This window comes from Lepidochelys kempii, chromosome 1 (assembly GCF_965140285.1).
Source record: "Lepidochelys kempii isolate rLepKem1 chromosome 1, rLepKem1.hap1, whole genome shotgun sequence".
Taxonomy (NCBI): domain Eukaryota; kingdom Metazoa; phylum Chordata; order Testudines; family Cheloniidae; genus Lepidochelys; species Lepidochelys kempii.
The window spans coordinates 275,576,600-275,591,531 of record NC_136380.1 but is presented as its reverse complement, the minus strand read 5'-3'; the positions used below and the strand labels follow the sequence as shown (position 1 = coordinate 275,591,531).

General features: G+C 39.7%; 1 protein-coding gene across 6 annotated transcripts in view; it reads right to left on the bottom strand.

The window, feature by feature from the left end:
• Positions 1-14,932, bottom strand: part of MGAT4C (MGAT4 family member C) — a 685,173-nt gene that overhangs the window by 162,930 nt on the left and 507,311 nt on the right. For 5 of the 6 annotated variants that reach the window (XM_073331101.1, XM_073331109.1, XM_073331150.2 and 2 more), the window contains one exon: positions 4,739-4,783. The exons of the other annotated variant lie outside the window; for it this stretch is intronic. The gene's annotated coding sequence lies outside the window, so the exon portion shown is untranslated. The remainder of the gene's footprint in view (positions 1-4,738; positions 4,784-14,932) is intronic. 6 annotated transcript variants of the gene reach the window in all.

Genomic DNA, 14,932 nt, shown 5'->3' with positions numbered 1-14,932 from the left:
AACTCGTGTTGGAGAGCTGCCGAGCAGCCTCTTGTTCATATTCCGACCTATTCATGATGACAACAGCACCTCCTTTGTCAGCCTTTTTGATTATGATGTCAGAGTTGTTTCTGAGGCTGTGGATGGCATTGCGTTCCGCATGGCTGAGGTTATGGGGCAAGTGATGCTGCTTTTCCACAATTTCAGCCCGTGCACGTCGGCGGAAGCACTCTATGTAGAAGTCCAGTCTGCTGTTTCGACCTTCAGGAGGAGTCCATCTAGAATCCCTCTTTCTGTAGTGTTGGCAGGGAGACCTCTGTGGATTAGTATGTTGTTCAGAGGTATTTTGGAAATATTCCTTGAGACGGAGACGTCGAAAATAGGATTCTAGGTCACCACAGAACTGTATCATGTTCGTGGGGGTGGAGGGGCAGAAGGAGAGTCCCCGAGATAGAACAGCTGCTTCTGCTGGGCTGAGAGTATAGTTGGATAGGTTAACAATATTGCTAGGTGGGGTGAGGGAACCATTGCTGTGGCCCCTTGTAGCATGTAGTAGTTTAGAAAGTTTAGTGTCTTTTTTCTTTTGTAGAGAAGCAAAGTGTGCGTTGTAAATGGCTTGTCTAGTTTTAGTAAAATCCAGCCACGAGGAAGTTTGTGTGGAAGGTTGGTTCTTTATGAGAGTATCCATTTTTGAGAGCTCATTCTTAATCTTTCCCTGTTTGCTGTAGAGGAAAAGCCCTTGAGGAATTCCACCATGATTTCAACAATTTCCATCCCACCACCAACCTCAGCCTGGTCCAGTCCACACAAGAGATCCACTTCCTGGACACTACAGTGCTAATAAACAATGGCCACATAAACACCACCCTATACCGTAAACCTACTGACCGCTATTCCTACCTGCATGCCTCCAGCTTTCACCCTGACCACACCACACGATCCATCGTCTACAGCCAAGCTCTGCGATACAACCGCATTTGCTCCAACCCCTCAGACAGAGACAAACACCTACAAGATCTCTGTCAAGCTTTCTTACAACTACAATACCCACCTGCAGAAGTAAAGAAACAGATTGATAGAGCCAGAAGAGTTCCCAGAAGTTACCTACTACAGGACAGGCCTAACAAAGAAAATAACAGAACGCCACTAGCCGTCACCTTCAGCCCCCAACTAAAACCCCTCCAACGCATTATTAAGGATCTACAACCTATCCTAAAGGATGACCCAACACTCTCACAAGTCTTGGGAGACAGGCCAGTCCTTGCCTACAGACAGCCCCGCAACCTGAAGCAAATACTCACCAACAACCACATACCACACAACAGAACCACTAACCCAGGAACTTATCCTTGCAACAAAGCCCGTTGCCAATTGTGCCCACATATCTATTCAGGGGACACCATCACAGGGCCTAATAACATCAGCCACACTATCAGAGGCTCGTTCACCTGCACATCCACCAATGTGATCTATGCCATCATGTGCCAGCAATGCCCCTCTGCCATGTACATTGGTCAAACTGGACAGTCTCTACGTAAAAGAATAAATGGACACAAATCAGATGTCAAGAATTATAACATTCATAAACCAGTCGGAGAACACTTCAATCTCTCTGGTCACGCAATCACAGACATGAAGGTCGCTATCTTAAAACAAAAAAACTTCAAATCCAGACTCCAGCGAGAAACTGCTGAATTGGAATTCATTTGCAAATTGGATACTATTAATTTAGGCTTAAATAGAGACTGGGAGTGGCTAAGTCATTATGCAAGGTAGCCTGTTTCCTCTTGTTTTTTCCTACCCCCCCCCCCCCAGATGTTCTGGTTTAACTTGGATTTAAACCTGGAGAATGGTCAGTTTAGATGAGCTATTACCAGCAGGAGAGTGAGTTTGTGTGTGTATGGGGGTGGGGGGGATGTGAGAAAACCTTGATCTATGCAGGAAATAGCCCGACTTGATTATGTAAAGAGTTGTCACTTTGGATGGGCTAGCACCAGCAGGAGAGTGAATTTGTGTGGGGGGGTGGAGGGTGAGAAAACCTGGATTTGTGCTGGAAATGGCCCACCTGTTGATCACTTTAGATAAGCTATTACCAGCAGGACAGTGGGGTGGGAGGAGGTATTGTTTCATGATTTCTGTGTGTATATAAAGTCTGCTGCAGTTTCCACGGTAAACATCTGATGAAGTGAGCTGTAGCTCACGAAAGCTCATGCTCAAATAAATTGGTTAGTCTCTAAGGTGCCACAAGTCCTCCTTTTCTTTTTATTAATATCATGGTGTGCTCTGGAAAATGTTCACTCAATGGACCACTCTTATGTGACACTAGACAAAACAAGATCTTCACAATTTTATGCTGCTATAACTACATTTTTATTGACTTTCCAGAACTTGAACAGCTTAAGAGAAGTAAGATTTATTGTGAGTTCAGGAAACCATGACTTCTCAATCATTTTTATTTTTCATTATATTTGAATCTTGAATGAGTATTTGCCCAGAACAGGCTAGTAGTCTTAGCTGGCCATCTAACTTAATAAGATTTTACAAAAAGATGTTGTTTTATTTAACCATAGCCCAGAAATTTCAAATGTTATCCCTTCAAAACCTACCAAAACCCTTGCTGACAACATATATGTCAATTTAGATAATCTCTTTCTCACTCAAATTACTCGTACAGCCAATTATTGATGCTGAGAACTTGTTTGAATCAGTAAATTTCCCAGACATTCTTTTGATCCATTTATCAGTATTATACCCCACCCATTCACTGGTTGATCCTTTACAGGATTTCACAATGATTAAGTGGGAGAGTAGAAGAACTGTACCACAGAGCAGTACAGGCTGACATAGCAGGTGTGTAAAGAAAACTCCACATCCTACACTAGTTTGATGACCATGTTCTTACTCCTCCTTATTCTTCCCATCATTGCAATTAAGAGAGTAGAATGGAAAGGGGATGTGTTTGGGAAAAGGAATGCATTTGGCACAGAGGAAATGGTCTTCTCCAGATTGGCACAAACAGAACAGCAATGATAGTCTACGAAAATTCCTGTAATGAATTTGAGTAGGAATATGACCACTGCAGGTTTATAGATTTATATAAATGGTATTCTTCCTGCAGTAACTGACAATGGGATAGCTACTGGCAACAGGCCCAATGCTTAAAAACAAGGTAACACTATCATCTCAAGCTGATTTGTGGACTTGGTGAGGTTTATTAGGCCAATATTTTTTGTATACCTTGGTAATGCTGGAAAGTGACTAATTGAATAATCCAGTGTGAATTTTGGCAGTACAAATTGCTGGAATACTTATATTTTCCAATGCTGAGGGCAGGATTTTGTGTGCTTCTATGTGCATATGGGCAATGTTGAAGGTGGAATTTGCATACTTTTATTACTCAGAATGATTATTTTATATTGTTATTGGACTATACTCAGAGTTGGAATATTTGAGTTTTTCTTTAATAATTAAAGATTATTAATTTAGAATGATTCTGGCACAAACCATCAGGGGAAACTTGGAAAGTATGAAATACTCCATATTCCTATAGTCCATGATTCCAAAACAAAGCCAAGTTTTGACAGGATTAAAAAATGTATCCGTTATATATTTTCTGTGTTTGCGGTTCTGCATAGGTTGACATATGGTAATAGGGAAATGTGATTTTACAAAGAAAGAAGGATAAAAATAGTCCCAAAATATTTTTTTAACTCCCTGATTTTTTTTTCCCCATAGAGGCTTTGTGACATAGTCAAATTACATGAAAGAGTGACCTGATATGAATGCTTCATGGCACTTGCTTGGATAACTTCTGTAATTTTTGCTGTCTTTGCCAAGAACAAGTTGTGTTCTCATTCTATACTCACCATGATTAAAGCTTTATACCACACTATCATGTATTCTCCCTCACACTGTATATACATGCACATGCTTAATCACACAGCTTCCAATCCTTCAGTTTGGGGTAGGAGCCAGGATTTTGCTTCTGTCTTATTTACCTGCGGTTGAATCTTTCAAACAATTGGCTGCAAATCCACTCAATATTCACTGGCATAAAGGTGGGGTTATTTTCCTGTGATCTCTATTAAATGTGCAACATGCCAAGATTTTTAAATAATGCATACAAACACAGGTAGGTGTTTGCAAGAAGTGGCTAATTTCATTCTTCATCTGAAGCATTTGGATTTGCAGACATTTAATATTCTTATTGTACGTTTCTAGACAGCCCATTTTTTCATAGAAGAAAGTCTTGATTAATTAAGAAAAAAATCATGGAATGCTCATCTTTAGATTCCATTTTTTATTTTATTTGGTTATAAATATAACTAAGGTTGAGAAACATTCAGGAAGAAAATGGGATATATTTATTTTGATTGTCCCCTTGCAAACACCAGGTCTCTTCTCTGCAAAACTGAGCTGGAGAAACAACTTCTGGGCAAAGGGCAACCCTCATTTAGCAGATTTGATATGAGGTAAGAATCCAAATGCTAACTGTGAAACAGACAGAAATTAGGTTGGACAGATGAATTAGTAAAGATTTCAAACTGTAAATTATTAAGAAGGACTCTGGTTTAGTGGATGAGACACCAAAAACAATGTAAAGCAAAGTCTGAATTAATATAGAACAGGGAAAATAACACCACTTATCTTTTAAGATTATTTATGAGGAGAAAATGAAAGCAAAGGGATGTTCTCTTAAATAATATTTGGCAATCTCAATTTAGAATGTATTGCACTGATAAAATGCTTCTGTACTCACTTTTTTATAATATGGCAGCTTGTTGTCTTTATAATGTTCTATATCCTTTAATAGAAGAGGAGAAGCCAACATTAGTATCCGCAAAAAACCCAAATAACTTATTATATTAGCTCCATTAAAAATCTGCAGGAAACTTGGTCAAATGATAGAGAAATTTTAGGAAATTCTGAAATGTGTTTTAAAATCAAATGGTCTCAGAACTGAAAACACTATTATGTTGTCTATTTTTTTTTGTACTTTTACTAGTATCTGTAAATAAAACTACTTTTTTTTATTTCAGTCTGTTTTCCCAATATTTATCCCCAACCCTAAGAGATATTTAATTCCCCCTAAAAGTCTTCAAAAATGTATAGGCCTTCTTTCTTCCCTTCCTTCCCTTAAGTCTATGATGAGGACACAAAGAAAGAAATAAAATAAGCCACTAAATCATTTCCAACTTGGAACCTTATTCCTATAGACTGTCCTTCTACATTAATCTAGCTCAGTGGTTCTCAACTCTGGTCCACTGCTTGTTCAGGGAAAGTCCCTGGCTCGCCAGGCTGGTTTGTTTACATACCGCATCGCAGGATCTGCCAATCGTGGCTCCCACTGGCCGTGGTTCGCTGCTCCAGGCTAATGGGGGCTGCAGGAAGGGCGGCCAGCACATCCCTCGACCCGTGCCGCTTCCTGCAGCCCCTATTAGCCTCAAGAAAGTGAATAAAGGTAGTGCATATCTTTGTTAAGGGCAGCCCATGGCCTCAGTCTCATTGAGAACACTGGGAGATATTCACCATTTGGAAAGAGGGTAATGCTTCTTGAATTTTTCCAAAGGAGATTATTATTCTTCCACCTTTACCGAAGGAGAAACTTTCAATATTGAAGTATGATGGGGAAAATGACTACTAACCTTCAACATTTCTTACCAAAAAATTATTCGCTGTACCATATATACTCAAGTTAATGCCTGAGCTGAGATCATTCGGACCAAAAAAATGTCTGGGCACAGAGTGCTACATTTCTTAACATTAATTTTAAAATGGGTCCTATAAATCAATTTCATTAACAAATTTACCTGTAAGTTTTCAGAAAACTCATTCTGTACTCAAAGAGTAAGTGCTTTAATTTTTGGGTGGATAGGCTGCATTCTTCATACATAAAGTGATTAAATTCCTGCTTTCAGTGCAAAACTCAACTCAGTCTCCACTATGTCGCTCTTACCGACACCTTCATAATATGCCAATATATGCTGATAACACCCATTTACTAGTTATCTATCTTCTACAAGAAACAATCAGACAATTATAAGAACATAAGAATGGCCATACTGGGTCAGAACAAAGGTCCATCCAGCCCAATATACTGTCTACCAACAGTGGCCAATGCCAGGTCCCCAGAGGGAGTGAACTTAACAAGTAATGATCTAGTGATCTCTCTCCTGCCATCCATCTCCACCCTCTGACAAACAGAGGCTAGGGACACCATTCCTTACGCATCCTGGCTAATAGCCATTAATGGACTTAACCTCCATGAATTTATCCAGTTCTCTTTTAAACACTGTTATAGTCCTAGCCTTCACAACCTCTTCAGGCAAGGAGTTCCACAGGTTGACTCTATGCTGAGTGAAGAAGAACATCCTTTTATTTGTTTTAAACCTTGTCATAAATATAAAGGGAAGGGTAAACCCCTTTGAAATCCCTCCTGGCCAGGGGAAAGCTCCTCTCACCTGTAAAGGGTTAAGAAGCTAAAGGTAACCTCGCTGGCACCTGACCAAAATGACCAATGGGGAGACAAGATACTTTCAAAAGCTGGGAGGAGGGAGAGAAACAAAGGGTCTGTGTCTGTCTGTAGTCGTCTTGGCCGGGGACAGAACAGGAATGGAGTCTTAGAACTTTTAGTAAGTAATCTAGCTAGGTATGTGTTAGATTATGATTTCTTTAAATGGCTGAGAAAAGAATTGTGCTGAATAGAATAACTATTTCTGTCTATGTATCTTTTTTGTAACTTAAGGTTTTGCCTAGAGGGGTTCTCTATGTTTTTGAATCTAATTACCCTGTAAGATATCTATCATCCTGATTTTACAGGGGGGATTTCTTTATTTCTATTTACTTCTATTTTTTATTAAAAGTCTTCTTGTAAAACACTGAATGCTTTTTCATTGTTCTCAGATCCAAGGGGGTCTGTGGTCACCTATGCAAATTGGTGAGGCTTTTTATCCAACATTTCCCAGGAAAGGGGGGGTGTGCAAGTGTTGGGAGGATTGTTCATTGTTCTTAAGATCCAAGGGTCTGGGTCTGTAGTCACCTAGGCAAATTGGTGAGGCTTTTTACCAAACCTTGTCCAGGAAGTGGGGTGCAAGGTTTTGGGAAGTATTTTGGGGGGAAGGACGCGTCCAAACAGCTCTTCCCCAGTAACCAGTATTAGTTTGGTGGTGGTAGCGGCCAGTCCAAGGATAACGGGGGTAATATTTTGTACCTTGGGGAAGTTTTGACCTAAGCTGGTAAAGATAAGCTTAGGAGGTTTTTCATGCAGGTCCCCACATCTGTACCCTAGAGTTCAGAGTGGGGGAGGAACCTTGACAAACCTGCTGCCCATTAATTTCATTTGGTGGCCCCTAGTTCTTATATTATGGGAACAAGTAAATAACTTTTCCTTATTCAGTTTCTCCACACCACTCATGATTTTATATACCTCTATCATATCTCCCCTTAGTCTCCTCTTTTCCAAGCTGAAAAGTCCTAGCCTCTTTAATCTCTCCTCATATGGGACCTGTTCCAAATCCCTAATCATTGTAGTTGACCTTTTCTGAACATTTTCTAATGCCAGTATATCTTTTTTGAGATGCAGGGACCACATCTATACGCAGTATTCAAAATGTGGGTGTACCATGGATTTATATAAGGGCAATAAAATATTCTCCATCTTATTCTCTATCCCTTTTTTAATGATTCCTAACATCCTGTTTGCTTTTTTTGACTGCTGCTGCACACTGTGTGGACGTCTTCAGAGAACTATCCACAATGACTCCAAGATCTTTCTCCTGATTAGTTGTAGCTAAATTAGCCCCCATCATATTGTATGTATAATTGGGGTTATTTTTTCCAATGTGCATTACTTTACATTATCCACATTAAATTTCATTTGCCATTTTGTTGCCCAATCACTTAGTTTTGTGAGATCTTTTTGAAGTTCTTCACAGTCTGTTTTGGTCTTAACTATCTTGAACAGTTTAGTATCATCTGCAAACTTTGCCACTTCACTGTTTATCCAGATCATTTCTCCAGATCATTTATGAATAGGTTGAATAGGATTGGTCCTAGGATTGACCCTTGGGGAACACCACTAGTTACCCCTCTCCATTCTGAAAATTTACCATTTGTTCCTTCCCTTTGTTCCCTGTCTTTTAACTAGTTCTCAATCCATGAAAGGATCTTCCCTCTTATCCAATGACAACTTAATTTATGTAAGAGCCTTTGGTGAGGGACCTTGTCAAAGGCTTTCTGGATAATGGTAATCATCCTGCTCAGTAAGCCACTGCTGACTCAATACCAATCTAGTTAAATTAATATTACTAAAGTTAAAGGAACATTTTGTTTATAGCACAAGATAAGAATCTCTTACAATCATGTGTAATTTTTTTTCATTACATTTTGAATTCTCTAATCATTGCTGGAGGCAGCCATTGGCAATTTCTGAGATAGATAGAAAAATAGATTGGAGTTAGTATGGTCAGCTCGATGAAGATGTCTGCTCAGTGCGTATTCATGGTCAAAAAGTAACTCAACTCTTAAAATTCTATCAAATGCTTCAGGATACAAATAATTCTGCAGCCAAGATTAAGAGATAAAGTTAACCCATGGAATAGTGGTGTAGAATTATGTGTATTGTTTGGAGTTCAGAATGCCCACTAAAGCAAATAGCATTGGCCACTGTGTGTCCATTGGTCTGTTTCCACTCCGTCTTGCTATGAAAATTTGAAGGTACCTATCCTACAAAAATGGACAGGGTAGCTTATCATCAAAGGCTGTTCTTATTGGATTACAGGAAGTTTAGAAGACAGGAGTACAGTGGATGTTACTGGCTGGCTATTGGTGCTGCAAATTATCTATCACTGAATAACAAATCCTATTGCTTTTGATTGCCTGCCTCAGGAATGATTTAAACATGTTGCATTTACTTCTGCCTTGGTTGCTGCTTGTGCCTTGATCTTCATACATGCGAAACCCGCAAAAAAACACAGAAATTGGGATTGTTTTTGACTTAATTGGCTTGTGAGTTGCTTGTTGGCTAGTTTTTGGCTTGTAGCTTGTTGCAGCTCGTTGCTTCTTTTTTTTGATGGGTTCCCAGCAAGCAGGGACAAGGGTGGGGAGAGAGTCAGGGATGCACAGCAGGTCCACCACAGTCACAGACTGCATGCCGGGGGGATTTAGTCAAATAGATTGTTGGGGTTCTGAGAGATTGACTTGTTTTGGCCTTGTTTTGAAATGGGATTAGCTTGATTTTTGGCTTATTGTGAAAGTCGGGGTGCTTATTTACTGTGTGAAAGTTGGCAACTGTGTTGATCTTCCTTGAAACTTTCTCCCCTACTCTGGAGCACTAATAAAAGTGTTGGGGAAATGAGTATTCTTTTCATGCCTCATTCTTCTTTCTACTAGTTCTTTTGTTCTTACCCTTCATTTTGTATATTTTATTATCTTTCTCATATTCACAATCCCAAAGCCTGTGCTCATCATCATCATCCTGAGAATTCTCCTTCCGAAAAGAAAAAGATAGAAAAAAATGCTTATATACCGTATTTTATTTCCAAATCCAGGAACAAGTAAAATGCCAGCAGCTAAATTGTACATGGTAATTTCTGCCTCCTAATTGTGAAATTGTTTTCCAATTTATTTCTCAAAGGTTTTCTCTAGAGAGATTCACCTAAACTTCCTTTTTCTCATTAGCTAGGAGAAGGCTTCTAATGGTAGCAAATCTATTTCCCTAATGGTAATCCCAATAGATATCCTCATTGTGATGTTTGGTTTCAGTCGCATTACTGAAAAATGCATGTCTTGAATGCATGGAAAAATTCAGAAACTAAAGCTGAAGAATTATTGTAAGGCTGTACTTCTGGCTGTTATGATTCACCTGCAGAAAGCACATTCTTCTCAATGTGGAGCATAGTATTATCTCTATGGTATCAGATAAAACTGCCTATTTTAACAAATAGGGGCGGTTTGATTTTTCCCCCCAGGGGACACACCACACTCCCCTTGAGCCATAGTTATTGGAGTCTTCTGCGTGCAGATGACCCTACTTGAAAACTTTCCTGGATCCAGTAGAGCCCTCTGCATGCAGCCATGTGGACTTAGGTGCTCAACTGTAGGCCACCATTTTTAAAAATCTTGGCCTAAACATATCTGGCTAAGTCCCAGCTATTTAGCTACAAAACTTAGAGGAAATGTTTAGCATAGAAAAAGAGAGTATTAACTACAGCAGTTAGATGAAATTAAGAAAAAAAATGTAGCAGAATATCAGGAAAAGTTCCCAACAGCAGCAGAAGGCACAGGGAAGCAATGGAAGCTAAAGCATTGGGCATTAAACTACAATAGGGCAAATGTACAATATGCGAGCAATCCAGTTCTGGCAGGATTTTGGCCTAGAAGGATTTTGTCATCTTTAGGCTCCATGACTCAAAAATCATGAGTCTCCCAGGCACACTGTGAGAATTGAGAAATAGGCATCTGTCACACCTGACTTTTGCAATTTCTATACTTTTATGTTCTGAAGCATTTGATATAGACTCCTTTAAAATACTTAAAGTATATATTTCCTAGAGCACAATATATATGGTTTTACTCTGCTGTTGCAACAAGAGGTGAGGAAGGAGGATTTCTCCAAAAGAAACAGTCATGAAGACTGAATTCATTTAACAGAACGATGATGTGATGTGAAGTGATTGCAAATTCCAGCAGCTTCTGGAATGGAGTCTATGCTATTCACTCAGGCATAGTGAGAGCTTTCCCGGGGGGAGGGCGGGAAGAAGTGAAAATTGGATATGTTGTGATGGTTTGGTGGTAGAATACAAAAGAAGTTGTTAGTCACAGTGTTTAAAACCCCCTTCAGGACTGAAAACATTACCTCTTCACTGTCTTTGTACCACAGGGCAAAGCATATGGGAAAGCTTGGCAATGTAAGCAATTAGCAGCACTTTGCGTGCATTCACTTCACTCTGAGTGCTAGATGAGCATCTCAGAGGGAGAGTATATCCACAAACTTTAAAAAGCCACAAATTCAAAACACGTGATCATTCATTTAATTAAACAAAATTATCTAAAGCTACATCAGCTGGCATTTTGTTCATTTCACCATGCTTACATACCGGGACTGACTCCTCTGTGGTTATTACTTTCTGATGGCACTGCAGCTTGCCATTTCATTGATACGAAGAATACATGCATACACATTGTATTGCTCTGCATACATAGATAATACATGCATATTACGGGCATTGTATTTTGCCTAAAGCTCTTCAAAAACAAGATCTTACTTGAGTCTCCATGGCACAACTTTAGAAATGATCATTCATTTTTCAAAAAAGCTGGGCTTCTAGAAGAACTGTTTAAAAAAGCAAAAGTGGGAGGACTTCCTTTCAGGTGTTGAAGTCTCCCAAATTATTACAAAGACAGAATGGATTAACAAGGTAGCTAAAAATTCCAAGAATCTTCATGTATTCATTTCATACCTGAGAGACACCACTCCATGACTCTGGTAATAAGTTTCCAGTAGCTACCTACATGTAAAGAAGTGTCAGAGTGTGAAGAGCAAAGTACCATATGAGGAATGTGGTTTTACGATAAAAGAAAATTTGCAATGGAAAACAGAAAAAAAAAGAATTAAAGTAAGCACTGAGACAAAATACTTAATGCTCCATTGTTTTCCTTTTAGACTTTTCCCATTCCACCTAATACACCATACTGAATAATGGAAATCTCTGATTTCAGATTGACTTTAAAAGTACAAACTGTAGTCAAAAGATTCCTTCAAAATGCTGATATTGTAATAAGAAAATGCTTTGTTCAGTGAGATTTCTTTCTTTGTGATCAGACACGGTAGCTACTGAAATGCATAGTTAAGCTACCAGAGGTTTCTAAATGAAGAAAAACATATAATTATCATTCCACATAGGGAGTGTTTAATTGGCCCTGGATTTGTGCTAAAAAACAAAACAAAACAATACAACACACCAACAGCCACAAAAATGAGCATATTTATTCCTTCAGAATAAAGAGCCATATCCTCAGCTAGTATAAATCAGCATAGTTCCACTGAAGTGAATAGTGCTACACTGATTTCCAGCTGAGGATCTGGCCCCATATGCCACAGTAATGTAGGAACAGAAGATCTTCCATACCTGATCACACCATTCATCCGTCAAATCTAATATCTTAGCTCCAGCAATGCCCATCAATTAATAATTGAGAGGAAGATGAACCTCCATCCCCATGCAAATTGTTGGGAAAGAAATTCCTTCCTTACCCTGGCAAGTAATCAATTTATGCCCTGAAACATGAGATTTGAATATCCTCATTTTAGATTACAGCATTTTACGGTTATCCAGAACTTTTGCCCAAAATACAGTAATAGAAACTTTTTTTTAAGTGAAGGGGGGAAATGAGTGCAATTGGTGTATAGCAGGGATCAGCAACCTTTGGCACGCGGCCCGTTTGGGAAATCTGCTGGTGGGCTGGGATGGTTTGTTTACCTGCAGCGTCTGCAGGTTTGGCTGATTGCAGCTCCCACTGGCTGTGGTTTGCCATTCCAGACCAATGGGGGCTGCGAGAAGCGGTGGCCAGCATATCCCTCAGCCCACACTGCTTCCTGCAGCCCCCCATTGGCCTGGACCAGCGAGCCGCGGCCAGTGGGAGCTGCGATCAGTCGAACCTGCGGACGTTGCAAATAAACAAATCATCCTGCCCCGCCAGCGGATTTCCCTGACTGGCCGCATGCCAAAGGTTGCCAATCCCTGGTCTACAGCAAAATTTAGGTGTGCATAATCCATGCCAGAAAAGCTGATGACACTCATGCCTGCCATTTTCCTTCATCAGTTGTACAAAAAGAAAAGGAGTACTAGTGGCACCTTAGAGACTAACCAATTTATTTGAGCATAAGCTTTTGTGAGCTACAGCTCACTTCATCAGATGCATTCAGTGGAATGATGAAGTGAGCTGATGGAGGTTCATCTTCCTCTCAATTATTAATTGATGGGCATTGCTGGAGCTAAGATATTAGATTTGATGGATGAATGGTGTGATCAGGTATGGAAGATCTTCTGTTCCTACATTACTGTGGCATATGGGGTCAGATCCTCAGCTGGAAATCAGTGTAGCACTATTCACTTCAGTGGAACTATGCTGATTTATACTAGCTGAGGATATGGCTCTTTATTCTGAAGGAATAAATATGCTCATTTTTGTGGCTGTTGGTGTGTTGTATTGTTTTGTTTTGTTTTTTAGCACAAATTGAGGGCCAATTAAACACTCCCTATGTGGAAAGATAATTATATGTTTTTCTTCATTTAGAAACCTCTGGTAGCTTAACTATGCATTTCAGTAGCTACAGTGTCTGTTCACAAAGAAAGAAATCTCACTGAACAAAGCATTTTCTCATTACAATATCAGCATTTTGAAGCCACATCAGCCACACTATCAGAGGCTCGTTCACCTGCACATCCACCAATGTGATCTATGCCATCATGTGCCAGCAATGCCCCTCTGCCATGTACATTGGTCAAACTGGACAGTCTCTACGTAAAAGAATAAATGGACACAAATCAGATGTCAAGAATTATAACATTCATAAACCAGTCGGAGAACACTTCAATCTCTCTGGTCACGCGATCACAGACATGAAGGTCGCTATCTTAAAACAAAAAAACTTCAAATCCAGACTCCAGCGAGAAACTGCTGAATTGGAATTCATTTGCAAATTGGATACTATTAATTTAGGCTTAAATAGAGACTTGGAGTGGCTAAGTCATTATGCAAGGTAGCCTGTTTCCTCTTGTTTTTTCCTACCCCCCCCCCAGATGTTCTGGTTTAACTTGGATTTTAACTTGAAGAGTGGTCAGTTTGGATGAGCTATTACCAGCAGGAGAGTGAGTTTGTGTGTGTATGGGGGTGGGGGGGATGTGAGAACCTGGATTTATGCAGGAAATAGCCCAGCTTGATTGTCATGCACATTGTGTAAAGAGTTGTCACTTTGGATGGGCTATCACCAGCAGGAGAGTGAATTTGTGTGGGGGGGTGGAGGGTGAGAAAACCTGGATTTGTGCTGGAAATCACTTTAGATAAGCTATTACCAGCAGGACAGTGGGGTGGGAATAGGTATTGTTTCATATTCTCTGTGTATATATAAAGCCTGCTGCAGTTTCCACGATATGCATCTGAGGAAGTGAGCTGTAGCTCACGAAAGCTTATGCTCTAATAAATTGGTTAGTCTCTAAGGTGCCACAAGTACTCCTTTTCTTTTTGCGAATACAGACTAACACGGCTGTTACTCTGAAACCTAGCATTTTGAAGGAATCTTTTGACTACAGTTTGTACTTTTAAAGTCAATCTGAAATCAGAGATTTCCATTATTCAGTATGGTGTAGTATGGTGAGCCGTAGCTCACGAAAGCTTATGCTCAAATAAATTGGTTAGTCTCTAAGGTGCCACTAGTACTCCTTTTCTTTTTGCGAATACAGACTAACACGGCTGCTACTCTGAAACCAGTTGTAGAAACTTTTTCTGCTTTAGGACAGAATGGATTACAATAATGCCATGCATATTTTACTGCAGTTATGTACTTTAACTCAAATTTTGTAAGTCACCAAAAATGAATATTTAATATTTGAAGCACTAAAATAAATCTTGCTTTGTCAAGAGATTACTTTTAAATAAATTTGGAAGCATGGTCCTACAATTGATTCAGATGGGCTTTTTCTCTTGTAGCCAGACCAGTATGCATTCATTTCTGGCCTGGCTCAAACGAGCTCCACAGAATTCTAAATGTAGCTGCTGATTTGGATTTGATTACTTTGAGTGAGATGAGGGGAGGGAAGGCGAGAGTGGATTTTTAATAGAATCTCAGTTAGACACATCGGGGGAGCTTGACTCTGTCAGTTTAAATGTACAAATCTACCCTCAACAAAAGAACGTGTGCGAAGAGGATGAATGAAACCTGGTAAACATTATA